Below are 7,900 nucleotides of genomic sequence, written 5' to 3'. Positions count from 1 at the left end.
AAGTGGCCGAGCGGTTCTAGGCGCTTCAGTCTGGAACCGCGCGACCACTACGGTCGCAGGTTCGAATCCTGCCTCGGGCATGGATATGTGTGATGTCCTTAGGTTACTCAGGTTTAAGTAGTGCTAAGTTCTAGGGGACTCATGACCTCAGAAGTTAAGTCCGTGGCAAGACTTACAAGGAGCAATCAAATGAAACCGAGACAAGTGAGAAAAAGTCTCCGCAATATCCTTTGTTCCAGGGGTGTTAGTTCTGCAAGGTTCGCAGAAGAGCTTCTGTGAAGTTTGGAAGGTAGGAGACGAGGAACTGGAAGAATTGAAGCTCTGAGGACGGGTCGTGAGTCTTGCATGGGTAGCTCAGTTGGTAGAGCACTGGCCCTCGAAAGGCAAAGGTCCCGAGTTCGAGTCTCGGTCCAGCACACAGTTTTAATCTGCCAGGAAGTTTCATAACAGCACACTCCGTGCAGAGTGAAAATCTCATTCTGGAAAAGTAAACTGTTTATTATTTCAAATTAGACGCCAACTGAAACTACACGTATCCCACTGTGAGACAAGACGGTGTATGCCTTCACGGAAGAATGTTTGCGGTTTGTCTACGGAACCACAACTGTACCGGCCCGCGCACCTCTCGGCCGTAGAAAATATACGTTCTCGAATGAGTTTCTCCAGGGCTCCAAAAACATGGAAATCGCATGGGGAGGTATCGGGAAGTAATTGAGGATGTGTAAGGACTTCCTGCGATACATCTGTAGCGTAGTCGATACAGTGTTGACTACATGTTGACTGCCATTATCCTGAAACAAATTGACGACGTCCGTCAGCATTCGAAGGCGCTAGGAGTTGATGGTGCGCTTCAGTTTTCGCAAAGTGTCCGTGTATCAGCTGAGGCGCTCCAGAAAGTCAGTGACGAATGGCTTCAGTCTGTTGCAGGATTATGTCCTTACACGTGTTGTCAAGGTTGTTTCTCTGAGAAGCCCTTACACATCCTTCCGACAGTCCCAATCTCTTCCCATGGTATTTTCAGATTTTTGGAGTGCTGAAGAAAGGCGTTCGTGGCCATGGATTTCTTTCGAAGTAAGAGGCGCACTCCTGGGTACAGTCGTAGTTCCGGAGGCAACCGCAAACATGTTTCCATGAAGCCACTCACCATCTTGTCTCACAGTGGGTAAACATATTGACAGTTATGGCGGTTGCTTTTGAAATAATAAATCATTTTACTTGTTTTTTCATCTGTTGACTTCCTGTTATGGTTATTGGCTCTGAGCACTATGGGACTCAACTTCTGAGGTCATTAGTCCCCTAGAACTTAGAACTAGTTAAACTTAACTAACCTAAGGACATCACACACATCCATGCGCGAGGCAGGATTCGAACCTGCAACTGTAGCGGTTTCGCGGTTCCAGACTGCAGCGCCTAGAACCGCACGGCCACTTCGGCCGGCTGTTATGGTTATTCAAAAAGTCGCAGTTCACACAGAAACCCCGTAATTTTCAGCTTAGTCTCTATCGTACGCCTGTAAATACTTCTCGGCACTATACGATCTTTTTAAGATCATAATTCCTCAAAATTACATCTTTTTTTCAGAGTTCTAAGTAAACGCATTCCATCGTGATGGTGGCTCAACGTCAAATCTTTTTCTACACCGCACAAGGCAATCCTCTAGTCCACAAAATATGCGCGAATCTACTCTCCTGTGATTGTCGGGAAAACAGCATATCCAATCAGCTTGTAGTTCTAAACCGTGCGATTCGGCGGCTTCTACTTTGGACCAATCACAACATTAACATCTTTTCGGAACAGTTTATTAAATGAAGACTTCTAGAAAATCCGCAAACAGAAACATAATACCCACGTTACCTAACTGAATTATCGTAGTGTGTTTCTGTTTTCGCAGGACCATAAACTGGTCAGTTATGCATTACAGATTCTCCTGAATTCACTCATGCTGTCCAGTTACAATTTCTCAAGCTATCATTTATTCATTTAACAGACATATCAGTGTTTTCGTACCACATTATTTCTCTTTTATACCTTCATTCACTATAATTATTAAACACATTAAAACAGGAATAATTAACGGACGATAAAATATTAGCAGGACTTAAAATTATTTATTTGTTTTAACTGCTTAGGACTTCACTGCCTGTGCAGTAGCGACATCTCTCGGCGGCAGCCGTAGTTATTAGCAACTGCTAGATGCGTAAGAGCACATCTTTCAGGAAGTAGCTGTGACTCATTGGCTCTTGATAAAAGGACCCCGTAGACGATCAAACGTGTTCGACAAAATCGCTCTTGTCTAGCCACGGATTTGTCAGTCTGGAACCGCGCGAGTGACTGCTACGGTCGCAACTAAAATTAAAAAATGATAAATTTAAAAATTGTGTTTTTCTTTAAGAAATCTCGTCTGTTGAAAATGTGCAAAATTGTTATATATCCGTCTTACAGCTGTTGCCTACGAAGTATCTTTATTTTTATTTCTACACCCACATGTGGTAGAAATTAACAACAGCAAGTGAGACAGCAATGGGAATAATCAGATGAACCTGCAGTTTATTGTTAACTTTTACAAATGCATCCTTGAGCAACATTTAAGCGTTTTTCCTGAAGGCACGCCCATTGTTCGTTCTTTACATATTAGAAGAATCAGTTGTGTCATAAAGGGACGTTAAACACAAACGTAAAAAAATGTTATCTTGCTTGAAAAATAATCTAAGATACAGTATCTATATGACGAAACATTCAAAATTAAAGGTAGATATCTACAGCCGGAATATTCGAGATTTTAGTAACTGTAAACAATGCATATCTGATAAGGAAAGACCGATTACATGTTAACAAACTCTGGGCATTACTCATAAGCTATAATAAAATAAAGCGACTCTGCCGATCGACAAACTACTACATGTGTACGTGGTCCCATTAAGAATGGTACCCATGGTGAGAGTTCCATCTCGAAAATGTTGATTTCTAGGGTGCTAAAATGTCACCCCCTCTGTTCCCACCTCACTAGGTACAAACCTCTTCATAAACCTCAACTGGCAACACAGTACAGTTGGACAACAAAACACACTCGGCAAAATTTATTCTTTCAAATTTCAAATAATGGTTAACAATTGTCAGACGCTAATTTAAAGTAGCGTGTTGTATTAAGTTCCTTTTCGTTTGCTGAAGAAGTGTTCGAGGGTACTGTGTGGCCACTAATATCGCTACTTAGAAGTAGGCAGTATTCGTCATTGGAACTACTGTCAACGAACGTGATCTAGCAGGGCGTGGCGTGAGCTACCTTCATTTCCGGAACGTTCTAGATGAGTCTTGCTATGTTCTAATAGGAACATAACGCATAAATATTTTCACATCGATCGCAAGAGACCGCTCCAAACGATGGCGCGAAACTCAAAGTCGCTGGATTGCGGTCTAATGGACACCGCGCCGTTTCATTGTTGAACCAAAACCCCGGACTGTTAGTTTAAATCGAACTGCGTTCACTGCATGAGCACTGTTCTCAAGCGCTTCAACCATTATTAGTGGTAAGAAAACAATTTATTGGCAGAATACGGTTCAGAAGTGAAAATTTTTTGCCCCTACTGAGACAAAAACCTGCGGCCGGCCCTGGATGACCTCAGATGTTGAGTCCCATAGTGCTCAGAGCCATTTGAATCATTTTTTTTTTTTTTAGCCACGAATTTGCCAAACAAGCCCGCACACATTCAAACAACGCTTGTCAGTGTAACCTCACTTTGAAGCAGACACTACTCGTGTTCGTGGGTATTTCGACAGAAGTGAGAACGACCACAAATGCAGACAAAGCAGCCCTGGTATTACATTGGCACTGTGTTTAAAGAAGAAGAAGAACAACAACAAGACCAAGAAGTAGAACAAGAAAACAAGACTTTGGTCGAGGGAATGGCTTAAAACCAGAGATTGACCCATGAAAATGTGCTAAAAGAAATATTACTCTCAGAACCTGATGGTTACAACTACAACGAAACCTTTTAATATTTGATAAGTCCCTCCTAAAAGAGCAAACTTGGCTGTCAAGTTCGCTCCTATGTAGCCACGGATGAGTCAAACATGCCCGTACACGTACGAAGAACGCTTCTCAATTTAACCTTACTTCAGCAGCAGACTCTTTCTTTCCGTGTATGCTGTATTTTGGCACTAGTTGGAATGGCTACAAGTGCAGAGAAAGCTTTTCTAAAATTGCCTCTGGCACTCTGTTTAAAGAAGAAGAAAACAAGACGCTGATTCACGGAATGGTTTGAAATGAGAAATACGCAACTGGAAACTAGGAAACGTTTCACGCAGAGCCTTGCGGTTACATAACCTTCTGCGGATGTGCAGTGAAACGTTTAATAACTTGTTCAGCGTTACGTCACCCTCACTTTGAGAAAGACGGCACATGTACACGGAAATTTATTCTCGTTTACTTGGCCTCCTAATGACAGGTCATTAGAGTACCACAATATGACAACATATAGCCCACATCGTCCGTGAAAGAACCGGAGAAATTCCATTTCTTTTATTTCATTCCACTTCGCTTGTGTATTACTGTATGCGGAAAACATTGATTTTGTTCATAACCTCCTGACTGCACGGCCTCTCCCGCCGGAGGTTCGAGTCCTCCCTCGGGCATGGGTGTGTGTCTTGTTCTTAGCATAAGTTAGCTTACTTTAGTTTAAGTAACATGTAAGTCTAAGGACCGATGACCTCAGCAGGTTGGTCCCTTAGGAGTTCACACACATCTGAACATAACCTCCTCAACCGTAATATGTGGCTGCGAAAGATGTGATGCCTCTACCGTTATAGTAATTGTTCCTGCTGTTTAGTTTTTATACTTGTAGTAGTTCTCATAGTTGTGGAAACTCACGATAGAGTGACTTAAATTGTAATAAAACACTTTTCACTAAACATATGTGGTGACACATCGACACAAACAACGTCCGCTATCTTGTCAAGCTTTCCGTCAATCAAAGCACATCAAACACAAACTCGTCAAACAGCACTGTACACGTCAAGTATTTGGCAAGCACAGTTACGTTTGACAAAATGTTTTATCGTTTACGGGGGCGTAAACTTAGCACACAGGAGCGTTGATGCATGTTCGAAAGAACAGATAACAACTTCATACAACTACGAATTTTGTCTAGGTCATGTTGTATCGTCGTACAGCTACTGATCTTCGACACCTTACCGTACACCGCAGCGTCGTTCGCGAACATCCGCAAATCGCTGCCCATCCTGACCGCGAGGTCATTAACGTACATGGAAAATAGCAACGGTCGAATCATACTTCCATGGGACACCTCTGATGTTACTCTTGTCTCCGATGAAAACTCGCGTCTGCCATGTAAGCAGGAGATCCCGCGTTCTAGTCCCGGTCGGGGCACACATTTTCAACTGTCCCCGTTGATATTTATCAACACCTGTAAGCAGCAAATGGTCTAGATTTCATTGTAATTTCATTCTTTGAGAGCTGCAAGATCGCCAATGGTATCTGTTCTTTCGAACATGCCCGAAAGAACTGATACCATCATTATACATTTAAGGCTTACCGGCCAGTGATCTTCTTCTACATCTACATTTACATTTATACTCCGCAAGCCACCCAACGGTGTGTGGCGGAAGGCACTTTACGTGCCACTGTCATTACCTCCCTTTCCTGTTCCAGTCGCGTATGGTTCGCGGGAAGAACGACTGCCGGAAAGCCTCTGTGCGCACCCGAATCTCTCTAATTTTACATTCGTGATCTCCTCGGGAGGTATAAGTAGGGGGAAGCAATATATTCGATACCTCATCCAGAAACGCACCCTCTCGAAACGTGGACAGCAAGCTACACCGTGATGCAGAGTGCCTATCTTGCAGAGTATGTCACTTGAGTTTGCTAAAAATCTCCGTAACGCTATCACGCTTACCAAATAACCCTGTGACGAAAAGCGCCGCTCTTCTTTGGATCTTCTCTATCTCCTCGGCCAACCCGACCTGGTACAGATCCCACACTGATGAGCAAAAGTATAGGTCGAACGAGTGTTTTGTAAGCCACCTCCTTTGTTGATGGACTACATTTGCTAAGAACTCTCCCAATGAATCTCAACCTGGCACCCGCCTTACCAACAATTAATTTTATACGATCATTCCACTTCAAATCGTTTCGCACGCATACTCGCAGATATTTTACAGAAGTAACTGCTGCCAGTGTTTGTTCCGCTATCATATAATCATACAATAAAGGATCCTTCTTTCTATGTATTCGCAATACATTACATTTGTCTATGTTAAGGGTGAGTTGCCACTCCCTGCACCAAGTGCCTATCCGCTGCAGATCTTCCTGCATTTCGCTGCAATTTTCTAATGCTGCAATATCTCTGTATACTACAGCATGGAACTTCCGACACTGCCTACTAGGTCAATGCGATTGCACTCACATTGCTGAAACTGTTACGGGATTCTGTAGGTTGACTGCCGCGAGTAGTGAGTATAGTGGGCAGGGGCACTGCAAATATAGTGTGCGGACAGTAAGTTGCATATGTGGGTCTCATGGGGAGCGTGCCAGAGATAAGTCACACTACCCTCTGTGTCCTCGATGGCCGAGTCGGATAGAGCGTCTGCTATGTAAGCAGCACATCTCGGGTTCGAGTCGGGGCACACATTTTCAACTGTCCCCGTTAATAATCAATGCCTGTAAGCTGCTAATGGTCTGGATGTCATTGCAATTTCAAATTTCTAGTTTGCGTGGTGAATGGCAGCTGGCTCTAAACCTAGAAAAATATAATTCAGTCCTGAGACTGGTTTGATGCAGCTCTCCATGCTACTGTATCCTGTGCAGGCTTCTTCATCTCCCAGTACTTACAGCAACCTACATTCTCCTGAATCTGCTTATTCTATTCATCTCCTGGTCTCTCTCTACGATTTTTACCCTCCACGCTGCTCTCCAATACTAAATTGGTGATCCCTTGACGCCTCGCCGGCCGTAGTGGCCGTGCGGTTAAAGGCGCTGCAGTCTGGAACAGCAAGGCCGCTACGGTCGCAGGTTCGAATCCTGCCTCGGGCATGGATGTTTGTGATGTCCTTAGGTTAGTTAGGTTTAACTAGTTCTAAGTTCTAGGGGACTAATAACCTCAGCAGTTGAGTCCCATAGTGCTCAGAGCCATTTGAACCATTTTGAACCTTGACGCCTCAGAGCATGTCCTACCAACCGGTCCCTTCTTCTTGTCAAGTTGTGCCACAAACTTCTCTTCTCCCCAATGCTATTCAATACCTCCTCATTAGTTATGTGATCTACCCATCTAATCTTCAGCATTCTTCTGTAGCACCACATTTCGAAAGCATCTATTCTCTTCTTGTCCAAACTATTTATCTTCCACGTTTCACTTCATACAGGGCTACAATCCATACAAATACTTTCAGAAACGACTTCCTGACACTTAAATCTATACTCGATGTTAACAAATTTCTCTTCTTCAGAAACGATTTCCTTGCCATTGCCAGTCTACATTTTATATCCTCTCTACTTCGACCATCGTCAGTTATTTTGCTCCCCAAATAGCAAAACTCCTTTACTACTTTAAGCGTCTCATTTCCTAATCTAAATCCCGCAGCATCACCCGACGTAATTTGACTACATTCCATTATCCTCGTTCTGCTTTTGTTGATATTCATCTTATATCCTCCTTTCTAGACACTGTCCATGCCGTTTGCGTATGACTAGGAAAAACAAACCCGTAATGTTCGGATACAGCATTAGCTGTATCCTGCTTGACACAGGACGTTGTTCAAGTATCTGGGCGTGACGTCACGATCCGAAATCAAATGGAACGAGTACGTGAGGGTTGTGGTAGGGAGGGCGAATGGTCATCGTTGGTCTGTGGGGAGAATTTCAGGAAAGATCGCATATAGGAGGCTGGTG

General features: G+C 43.5%; 1 non-coding gene across 1 annotated transcript; it reads left to right on the top strand.

Annotated features, from left to right (window-relative positions):
- Positions 1–342: 342 nt before the first annotated feature.
- On the top strand, positions 343–417 carry Trnas-cga (transfer RNA serine (anticodon CGA)). The gene has a single exon. It is a non-coding gene; the product is annotated as a tRNA-Ser (tRNA).
- The last annotated feature ends 7,483 nt before the right edge of the window (positions 418–7,900 follow it).

The sequence above is a fragment of the Schistocerca nitens genome, chromosome 10, assembly GCF_023898315.1.
Source record: "Schistocerca nitens isolate TAMUIC-IGC-003100 chromosome 10, iqSchNite1.1, whole genome shotgun sequence".
In the NCBI taxonomy this organism is placed as follows: domain Eukaryota; kingdom Metazoa; phylum Arthropoda; class Insecta; order Orthoptera; family Acrididae; genus Schistocerca; species Schistocerca nitens.
The sequence above is the reverse complement of the archived record's forward strand: the minus strand, read 5'-3'. Positions and strand labels throughout refer to the sequence as shown.